The sequence below is a fragment of the Oculina patagonica genome, chromosome 12, assembly GCF_052425735.1.
Source record: "Oculina patagonica isolate OP01 chromosome 12, crgOcupat, whole genome shotgun sequence".
NCBI lineage: Eukaryota > Metazoa > Cnidaria > Anthozoa > Scleractinia > Oculinidae > Oculina > Oculina patagonica.
In genome coordinates, this window is record NC_135769.1 from 10,051,517 (window position 1) to 10,063,411 (window position 11,895).

Genomic DNA, 11,895 nt, shown 5'->3' on the forward strand with positions numbered 1-11,895 from the left:
TGTGCCCGTGAGAGAACAGGGCAGAACCATGCAACAGGTGATACAGCTCATGTCACCGATTTCGCCCAAACTTAGCATAAATGTTGGGTATGGTGAGCTATTTACTGTGGCAAAACATCAACTCAAATTATTTTATTCCCTTCAAGTTATGGCACCTTTTGCAAAAATGGCCATTTTTCACTAATTTATGCATATTTAATTAGCTGACTTTGATTAACCAGTTCCACAAGAAAAAAAGACTTCTGAAAATAAAATTCACTGCATTATATTCTGTGGTTATTAGGCTTTAATTACAATAATCCACTTCAACCGTCTGATTTGATTTCTTCTCCTCAAACGGTCTTTTGAAAGATACACATTTCGTACTGTTGGAAATAGCCTTTAACTAGTGCCCAATATCTCCCATGAGCAACAACTTATATACATTATTCTTACATGGGTAATGAAGTCCATCATTAAACTTCACAAAAATGCCACAAAATGTCTGGGGACTTCAATATTTTATTAGTATTGAGGAACTAAACACACGTGACTTAACGATTTCTTGCTATTTCATCAAAATTCACCGAAACACAGAAGCCATTTATTTGCCTCAATTTGGCACAAAATCGGTACGAAATAGCTAATCAAGCATAAATCTATAGATAACAATCAAAATATTGGCGAAGAAAAGGCAGTTGGGACATTTTTCGGAGCGTTTGCAGAGCCATATAATTCGGCAATGTTGTGATAGCAAATGTAAAAATAGCAGCGAAAGATTTTCTTCACAAGCTCGCTCAATTCAACATGTAGGCACATCAAAGTTAAGAAACAAGAAAGTAATACTACATACATGCCACTTATCGACACACAGATGCTTTCTTTTGAAGAATTTGTTCTTCCTCGCTGCACTTCGATTCTTCGATCGATCTCAATTGACGTACTGTTGCTTTGAGGCGCGATGAACTTAGCCAATACATCGTGGTTCATCCTTCGTGAAAGGTGTAAACAGGTTGTCAATAAAGTCATTTAAAGGGCTGTTAAAAGTTCACGGAAGGACACTTGTCTCAGCCAGTTTGCATGAAATAAATTTAACTGGAAAATAAACAGCCGCCATGTTGTATTTGTACCTTTGAGCCTGCCGTTTCAGTCAGCGGTACGGCCGTTCACTGGGCATCACGCGTCCATCACGCGTGACCACACGCGCGATCATAAGTTTGTGATGAAAATGAGAATATTTTCAAATTGTCGCAGGGAAAACAATTTCCTCCGCTACAGCTTGACGTGTTTACCGCAATGTGATGCTGAACGAACTCTAGGGTGCTTACCATTTGTTGGAGAGAACCGGTTGGAATGACCACTGAAAAATGGAAAGGCTTCTTTCCAAAATTAGCAAACTAACCGAAATAGATGTCGCTTACCATTTGTAGCTCAGTTTCCTGTTATTTCTTTCCGTTGGTGGGAGACCTGAAGGATGGGAGACTAGAACTGGGAAACCTTACAAATGGTAAGAAAATTTCTGACGTTCCGTCAATCTCCGAAGCGATTTTCCAGAAAAAATACTGTTCCATTTGATTTTCACCGAAACAGAGTTCTTGATTTTTCTGTTCAACGGTCGGCATGCACGGCAACCAAATCAAAATAATTGTTTATGTTCCAAAATGACGAACAAAAACCTTTATTTGAGTGTCAAAAACTAAAATAGCAGTAATAAAACCACTAAATGGGGACACTTTAAAATAAACATACTAGTTTGATATAAGATGGAAAAACTTGCTCTGATTATTTAATGGTTTCCGACATTTCAGAGCTCAATTTCAGAGCATCAAAACTGATTGCATCGCATACATTACACTGCATCCAGTGTATTTCTCTTCAACTATTTATCAAAAAAATTCAATGGAGAAGTTGAAAAAAATTCTCACTTTTACAAGAAACGCACACAACTTATAAGGCTAAGATCAAGCCCCGGTTGTTCAGAGGGTAGATAACACCATCCGCTACTTATTCCGACGAAAATAAACATTTGCCGAGGAAAAGCAAATGAACACGCGTGTGTATAGCTGTGTATAGCTGTGTATAGCTGTGTTGGGCTATGTATAGGCGTGTATAGCTGTGTAGGGCTAGGCTATGTATCCCCACAGGTAACCACAGCGTACTATGAGAGTTTGTGTGGATGTACTAAGAAGGCTTGTACGGATTTGAAATAAAGTTGAGAAAAATATCCCTTTTTACCGGTGAAAAGTTATAATGAAACTTTAAACCTTACCTGGTGTTACGTTTTTGTATTTCTAGTGCTTTAGAAAGTCATACGCGCGATTTTCGTCTTAACCGTCTGTTGCGTACTAAAAGAAAGTCAACCGTCTGTTGCGTACTATAAAAGAAAGTCTTTCTTTTAGTACGCAACAGGAGGGTTAAGACGAAAATCGCGCGTATGCATATGACTTTCTAAAGCACTAGAAATACAAAAACGTGACACCAGGTAAGGTTTAAAGTTTCATTATAACTTTTCCCCGGTAAAAAGAGATATTTTTCTCAACTTTATTTCAAATCCATACAAGCTCTTATAGTACATCCATACAAACTCTCATAGTACGCTTTGGTTACCTGTGGTATCCCCTCTATGAATATCCCTATATAGGATTTAGTCAAACAACTATATGATGACTACACTACGTACTTGCTTAAGTGTACGGCTTTACCGCTGACTGAAACGGCAGGCTCAAAGGTACAAATACAACATGGCGGCTGTTTATTTTCCAGTTAAATTTATTTCATTCAAACTGGCTGAGACAAGTGTCCTTCCGTGAACTTTTAACAGCTCTTTGAATGACTTTATTGACAACCTGTTTACACCTTTCACGAAGAATGAACCACGATGTATTGGCTAAGTTCATCGCGCCTCAAAGCAACAGTACATGCCAATTGAGATCGATCGAAGGATCGAAGTGCAGCGAGGAAGAACAAATTCTTCAAAAGAAAGCATCTGTGTGTCGATAAGTGGCATGTATGTAGTATTACTTTCTTGTTTCTTAACTTTGATGTGCCTACATGTTGAATTGAGCGAGCTTGTGAAGAAAATCTGTCGCTGCTATTTTTACATTTACTATCACAACATTGCCGAATTATATGGCTCTGCAAACGCTCCGAAAAATGTCCTAATTGCCAATCTTCGCCAATATTTTGATTGTTATCTATAAATTTATGCTTGATTAGCTATTTCGTACCGATTTTGTGCCAAATTGAGGCAAATAAATGGCTTCTGTGTTTCGGTGAATTTTGATGAAATAGCAAGAAATCGTTAAGTCACGTGTGTTTAGTTCCTCAATAATAATAGAATATGGAATTCCCCAGACATTTTGTGGCATTTTTGTGAAGTTTAATGATGGATTTCATTACCCATGTAAGAATAATGTATATAAGTTGTTGCTCATGGGAGATATTGGGCACTAGTTAAAGGCTATTTCCAACAGTACGAAATGTGTACCTTCCAAAAGACCGTTTGAGGAGAAGAAATCAAATCAGACGGTTGAAGTGAATTATTGTACTTAAAGCCTAATAACCACAGAATATAATGCAGTGAATTTTATTTTCAGAAGTCTTTTTTTCTTGTGGAACTGGTTAATCAAAGTCAGCTAATTAAATATGCATAAATTAGTGAAAAATGGCCATTTTTGCAAAAGGTGCCATAACTTGAAGGGAATAAAATAATTTGAGCTGATGTTTTGTCACAGTAAATAGCTCACCATACCCAACATTTATGCTAAGTTTGGGCGAAATCGGTGATATGAGCTGTATCACATGTTGCCTGGTCCTCTTATGGATACACTCTTAAGAACCTTGGCGGCACACCCCTATCCGAAATTTATGGGAGTACCACCCCTCTCGGGATAATATCGATCACGACAAAATCAATGCTGTTGTTTTCCTAGACTTAAAAAGGCCTTCGACACAGTTGACCATGAGATCCTTTTGTCTAAATTAAGTCATTACGGTATATATGGTAATTCACACCAATGGTTTAAGTCATATTTAGAAAACCGCACACAGATGTGCTCTATCAATGGTTCGCTCTCCAATAGTTGTTTATTATGTTGCGGTGTCTCCCAGGGAACGATTTTAGGGCCACTACAATTTCTATTATATATAAACGATCTTCCGAATTGTCTCTCAAATTGTGAGCCAAGGATGTACGCAGATGACACCCACCTTACATACGCGAGTGACAACACAGACAAATTGTAATATTTAGTTACGCCTAAACCAAGATCTAGAAAACGTTTACAACTGGCTGAGAGCAAGCAAACTTACTCTAAATATGACTAAAACCGAGTTTATACTTATTGGATCTAGGCAGAGGCTTAGTAATCTTACAGGTTACCCGAAAGTTACAATAAATGATTTTCAAGTTACTTGGTCAAGTCTGCAAAATCACTTGGAGTCCTTGGAGTGATCATCGACGACAGACTTGATTGGAGTAGTCATATCGAGAAACTAACAAAGAAAATTGCTTCTGGGATTGGGGCCTTAACTCTTTCAGTGCTTAATTATATAGCTGTCAGTAAATCCTATATTGTCAGCGCAGCTATTTTTCCTTAATTTCTGAGAACTGTCCAATTTGGGATTAAATTTGGATAGTTTCGATTAGGACTTTCAGGTAAAATGCTCAAACTGTCCAATTTAAGAAAAATTGGACAGTTTTGTCCCAGCCAATCAAATCAAAGGAAAAACGACATGTGACGGATATCAGCCAATTGGCATTAAGCATAACAAAGCGTCAGCCCGGTAAACTTGTCGCATTGTTAGTTGACAATGGCGGAAATTTTAAGGCAAGTTTGCTACGTTTTTCCATTCCTTTTGGGCTTTTCAGCAATAGTAACAACAAAGAGAAATTTTCTACGTTGTCAGAAGAGGAGCTAGCTACACTAAGAAGCAAAAACTAAGAGCAAAACGCCTCTAATAGTACAAAACTAGTGGGTGAACGTAAGTGCAGCGAAGCGAAGCAAGACATCTGTCAGATATTCATCGCCACGAGCTAGATGCAATTCTTTGTCGTTTATGCTGAAATTCGAAAAGAAAAGACGGCCATGAAGTATGAACGAAATAGTGGAAAGGAGTATGTCAGATCCAAGAAGTTGTAAAGCTCTTCAGACACTTTGTTTACGACTTTCATTGATGGATGCAGTGTTTTCACCACTTTGTAGCAAGCTTCGCAAACTCAGGTGAATAAAATTGCACTGTTTTGTTTAAGTTTTATTTGTGAAGACAATGCTTTGAGTGAGTTGCATGTGCTGTGTTATGCCTACTTGTTGAATGTTTTTTCCGTTCTGGACATATAAAAAAGTTTATTGTTTACGCTGGATTGACTCCAGAACTTCGGCGTATCAAATACGAACTTTCCAGTGTGGGATTAACTGACTACAAGCTATATAATTAATATGTAACCGGACTACATGCTTGTCCGATTTGGAAATAATTAGATTAAAAAAATTCCTCTGACAGCCAAATTGGACGCAGCCTACGGCCTCGTCCAATTTTGGCTGCCCTCGGAATTTTTTTCATCAAATTATTTCCAAATTGGACAGCATGTAGTCCAATTACGTATACAAAGTCGACTTTTGTCGACATTTGAAGGAGCAGTCAATGAACCACTTGTGACGTCATCAATTTGAAAGTCAGCAGATTTTGGCGATAAGCATCTGATAGAGCTAGGTTTGACCTTTTCAAAGAACTATTCATTTTGCGTATCGGTCTCATCCTGACAGAGCTAATCGAGAAAAAAAGTCAATCACTTTTTAGTGCAAAATCGGTGCTTAAACAGGCCAAAACACCTGTAAAAGATCGAGGTCCACTTTTCAGGGTTTACCAGTGTTTTAATCAAAACTTTTTTGGTCTAAAGGAAGGACGGATACAGTAGAAAGAAGCGGAAATAACAAAGCCGAAAAAAACGAAAGGAAAAGGAGCAAGAAAAAAAAAACGATTTTGCAAAATGGCTTATGCGCGTGCGTCAAAGTACAATTTTGTACATTTTCCATGGAATCTTCGTCAAAATCTTGCTGCATCGTGGAAAAGTGCTTTTTAAGCAAAGGTAAGGGAAATTCAGGATCGTAGCATCAAAAATTCAGTTTAACGGTAAAAAACCCCTTGCTTTTGGAGAAATTTAGCACTGAAAGGGTTAAAACGAGTAACGCACCTGGTCCCTCAAGCAACCTTACACCTAATATATAGAGCTTTAATACAACCGCATTTTGACTACTGCAGTACTGTTTGGGGAAACTGTGGGATTACTTTGCAAAACAAGCTACGCATCCATCGCATCCCCCCCCCCCCCCACCCTACGGGCCTGCGATGACCCCGAAATGTCGGTCAGCAATAAATCTTTCTTGGTGTTTTCATATACTCCATTAGGATGAAGGGTATCGGGAATTGGTTTTAAAAGCACCATAAGCCGTGTTCGGGGGATGGCCGAAATTTCGCCATTTTTTTACCTCATAAGTCAAGTGACACTTCTTGACACTACCGTGAAATCTAAAAGGGATCACAGCCGCCTCTCCGCGGTTCATTTCGGGGACATTCATTTCCAGGTGACTCTTTTTAGAGAAATCGCCTCCCCTTGGCAGATGATGAACTCCGATTGCGTGACACAATCATTTTATATGCGGTCTGCAGACGTATGTTTAGATATGGATTGATGCGTGAAGACAAACCAAGCTCCTCCATCGGACGGAAATACATAAATTAAATCACCAACGCCTACATACATTTGCATGTCATTGGTGAAACACAACATGCACCCTCTCACGCATCGAATAAATACGGTACTAAAGGTCCTAAAGCGTTTTCCTAGACTATGATCCGACCAAATCTGTCTTTAAACAACCTGATTATAAACAAACATCTTTACTTTTTTATAAAACACTTTCTCAGTTCGTATGGATAGTGGCATGGTAGTACCGCACTGGCCGTGTCCCATTCCCGGGTCTGTATCTCTCGAACATTGACCATTGACAGGCAATGGATTTGTGCATTTCTGTAGACAATGAAGACAATGAAGGTCTGTCGCTTAAAACTATTTATGCGAGACGCCATGGATACACTTACATTTGTTAATAAATCACTCAAAATGAAATAAAATGAAAGTTTTCTCACCTTTAAGCGAAAGTGTAAACTGTACGTGTGCTCCACTTGTTCAACGGTAGCGTTACTCACGCAACTCGGGAGTTGTTTTCCTTAAGACATGTTAAGACATGGACTAAATCATATTTTATCTGAATTTCCACTGACCTCAAGTAACGTAGACCAACCATGCCAGTTTTCCATTCCAACCTTCCTGAATGAACTTGGAAAAACCGGAAAATATATCAAACGCCTTTGATTGATTCCATCCCAGATAACTGACGTATTTATTTTTTGTGACTACGCATTTAGTAGAAACTCAGCTGTGTTCTAATGGAAATCCGCGAATCTGATTGGTTCTCCCACTGATTTTTTATTCGCCGATAGAAGACAGTCGCGCGCTCGCGTAGCTCTTTAAGCGGTAAATTTTCTTGATTTTTGTCTTCAAAGTGCACAATATTGTAGGTTTTGGACTGCAATCCTATAGAGTTTCTACTAAAACAATTAGACTACTCGCCCTCGTTTTCTATGAGCGATAGTCAACTCGGCTGCGCCTCGTTGACTATTTGCTCATAGAAAACTTGGGCTCGTAGTCTAATTGTTAAATAGAATATTACTTTGGAGCCAATCAGCGCAAAGAAATATAGACATGTGAGTCTCTTCGGTAACAGTTTGTATCAACGATGGCCTACCGATGGTCTACGATGACAAACGAACAACTTGGTACGGTTTTGTGAGCTTCTGTTGATCGATTGCGAGGTCTGTGTTTTATATTTCACAACATTTACTTCTCATAGCTTTCATATTTTGTTTCTAACCGAACAGATGAAAGGTTTCGTGAGTATTTTTCAGCTTTTAGGTCGATATATACGACGAATTTCTCGGCTGCTCTTCAAACGGATTGCTCGATCGCGAGGTATGTTTAACTGTTTTTATATTTTACAACATTACACAGCGTTCATGTTTTGCTTCTAACCGATCAGATAAAATGTTTTGGGAGTACATTTAGGCCTTCAGCTCGACCTTTTATGAGTGTGCGACGAATATATATTGTATTTTTTAAACCTGATTTGACCACGCGTGATAAACAACACGTGCGCTTGCCGAATACCCCTCTGTAGGAGAATTTAGCCACTGCGGATCGCGCCCAAGCTTTAGGGGAATACATGTCATGATCGTCTTTCCCACTATGGTAATATAATATTGTGTCCGTTTACGTAACAAACAAATCTGAGAAAGTGCCTATTGACCTCTACTCTCGTATTAAATATTCTAGTGACAGTAGTGATCGAGAAACTATCGATATGAAAGCTGTGGTGAATTATTTTAAAACAATTACTTCAGAACTGTGATTTGTTAGATGTATTAAAACATAATGATAGTAGACCGTCGTAGTTCGATCAAATATTAAAAGCCCAAATATTTACTGCAGCGTGTTTTAGTTTTCGTGAGCGAGAGGCCTTTCTGCCTCGTTTTCATACAAAATCGTTACCAGGTCTGCGCGCCGTCGGCCATTATGAAAGTCGTGTATGGAGGCTAATGCGGGTAATCTTTTCAAATGCAAATTGACATAAAGCTTTTTTTAAGATATCCCCCCCCCCCCCCTACACACACACACACACACACACACACATCATCCTCCATTGCAAGCTAGTTACAGTCCAATACCGAGAATACGAATATGGTATATTAAGAACTTCCGGTTACACTGAAATGGTTGACTGACATTATTTCGGCGTGTAAAGTACTATGTTAAAGGGAGATTCGCTTTGAGTAAAAATTCCATACACTAAATGCATAAGAGTCAAAATTAATCATCCATACAATAACTTTATTGGAATGGATATTTTGGTGCAAAGCTGTTAACGGCATTCATTTAATTTGTTGCAAGCGAATGGAAACCACGAGCGATACTCCTACGTTTAACAGTAGTTTAATAATGTTACACAAAACTAAATTCGTGGATGGATGACAATATCAACTGGAAAAGTCACTATCCAAAGGATTAAGGTTTAATGCAGTGGATCGCACTATCCATCCTTTTACTAGCCGGATCTTGTGTGCAAACTTGCGATGCTTACGTGTTTTCTAGTTTACAGAAATACGAACAACATGGGCAAAGCTATTCCCAATACCAAAACCTTGCTCTGGAACCTGACAGCAACACTCACAACGCAATCTTTCTTGTCGTTTTCATCCAAACGGGCAAATATTCTGCACGGCCCACCACTTCCGTCAGTGATGAACATCGGTGCCGCATACAATGTAAATCCTTTTGCAGGCAGCTTGTCCATGTGGGCGACATTTTCCAGGGCAGGGATGTTTTCTTTAAAGAGTACTTGATGAGTTTCATACATCGTTGACTGACCGTAATCGATGGATGCTGTGTCTATCCCCACTAGTTTAACTTTACGATTGTTGACCAACCAGCGGGAAGCGTTAGGGTGTATCCCTGTGAAGAGAAACAGCTCTCTATCAGAAATGAGTCGTAGAAACTCTTTTATATTTTATAATGTCCTGAGTCATGCCTGTAAAATAGGACTGAACCCAGTGGCGTTAAGTGGAGTCGACGAAAATGTAAACCGAGCACCGTTCGCACCAATTTTCCCCAGTAAGACACTACCCCTCTGGAATCTCTATTTTCATTCGCCCGCCGTAAACACTACCTCTATTGTTATTCAGGGCTAGGAGCATTGTTGTCACCTGTTATCTATTGTTTTAAGAACCAATGAATTAACTCGTTCCGAAAGGAAGTGGGCGACCCTTTTTCCCTCTCGGCGTACTTCGCATCGCACCGATTAACCGCCCTTTGGTCTCCTAGGATGGCCTCCTACCAGTTGGGATTCTTAAAATTAAGTAAAGTTTACTTTCGGGTTGTTGAGGCCTTCAGATTTGTTTTTAGTAAGCAATAAAGTTATCTATCTTATCTATTTTGAATAGTTTTAGGTTTGTTTACATTAACCCTGAAAAGACCCATTGAGAAGTGGTCAATAAAGATGATCCTTTACAAGGGAAACCGATCCTGATAATAATTTTCTGATAAAAAAAAATCTCTGTTCTCAGTAATATTTTCTTGGTACCGTCATTTTCCCCCGGCCCATTTTCCCATCGGGATACAAGTATACCGTCACTTTCTTAACAAAAAATGAGTTTAAAGTTGCGCAACCCGTTCTGTTTTATAATCAGCAATCAATTGCATTTATTCTTTCAAGAGCATACCTGGGAAATGCAGCAGTGAAGTATTTTTCGTATCAGTACCAAGATACGTCTTCCGGTCAGGCCAGTGTTTCCCCCAGCCAGTAAATATCAGCAGTATCACATCATCCAGGATCTTTCCGTTTTTATCTTCCCATGCTTGGAAATCACTCATTGTCACCTGGTAGTCAGGATTCTTTGAAAGAAAAAATGACAATAAAAATTAAGATTTAGGGCCGTCTCTGGATATAAGGCTAAATTAGACCTGGTACAAGTCTGAATCCTAGCACTACTCCACACAGAGTTTGAAGCAGTTAAACACAAAAATTATACGTAACCCCCCGGATACGAAACTATGCAAGACGTTTGTGAAAGGTGTGTAGAAAGCAGTCGATGACTCAAATTTAGGCTGAGCTGATATACTGTGTGTATAACAGTTATTCAAATCTATATGCAGCGACGGCGTATAAAACATTTCTTTTCAGTATTTGTCTAATGTTTTAGCTAAAAAGATGAGGAATTTCAGCAGAATATCAGATTTTTTTTATATTCAAACAACAGCTAGTTGTGGCGGAAACTACGCGCTGTGTGCCGTTGATGGCTGTGCAGGTGAAGAGAGTTCTGAGGACCGGATGAGAAAAGTTGTCCAAGCGTATATTTGCCTCAGTTTGCCAAAAAATAGCTGCAATAGTCCCAGTGCTAACTAACGAGTAGTTTTAAGGCTACTTCTAAAGCTGAGATTGTTGTGGTTTTTTTTTATCTTCTTTTCAATGTTCCTTTTTCTGCTTTTGGTTTGACTCCGTTTGGTTTAATTACACTTGGTCTGTTTTTTACTACTTAAGAAAATACATTTTACCTTGGCAGCTTTAGAGGATATGTCTATCTTGATTGCGGGTCCAATGAGGCGATCAAGAGGAATTTGATCAGTTGTCCATTTCCCCGCGGCAAAATGCCTCGGCGCGTCAAGATGAGTGCCTCCGTGTTCAGAGGTGCTGATGCCATATAATGAGAAGTAATAACCGTCAGCTGTGTAATTTTCAAACTCTAAGATGTGTTTGAAGTTCTCTTCTGTGGGCCAGTAGATGGTTTCGTTGTTAAATGGGTAAGAGAGCTCAATCCATGGTGACTCGATTGCCTCATTTAGCAACGAAAAACCAAACGAGTGCAAAGAACGCTAGTCGCACCACAATGGTTGTCATGTTTCCTGCTGAAAGGTACAAAATATTTTGGACGATCAAGATCAAGTAAGTATAAGATCAATTTTTGTGCGATTCAAGTTTGGGTTGGGGTCTGCAAAAAGCCATGCAAGCTTTATTGTCACTCTGTAATTTTATATTATTTGACGAAATCGAAAATGGCTCATACATGCCAGGTTGTATACATAGAAATTTAGTCACGGATAAAATTGGATAAGACTGTTATAATTCTATTATATAAAATAAAAACCGTTACCATATCACAGAAACGGCTTAAATTTTTAGTTGGTTTTTTGTTGTATCAGGATCCCTTTTTGTTGGACCATTTCCTCAGACAAAATGTAGACTTCAAAATTATTTAATAACTATCCTTCGTACACACGAATGAGTTACCGCCATGAGTGCCCTT

General features: G+C 38.9%; 1 pseudogene across 1 annotated transcript; it reads right to left on the reverse strand.

Moving 5' to 3' along the window:
* Nucleotides 1–8,935: 8,935 nt before the first annotated feature.
* LOC144633297 (isatin hydrolase-like) lies at nt 8,936–11,489 on the reverse strand (annotated as a pseudogene). The gene is made up of 3 exons (XR_013567019.1): nt 11,147–11,489; nt 10,315–10,486; nt 8,936–9,547 (listed from the first exon to the last, which is right to left on the reverse strand). The product of XR_013567019.1 is annotated as an isatin hydrolase-like (transcript).
* Between the last annotated feature and the right edge of the window lie 406 nt (nt 11,490–11,895).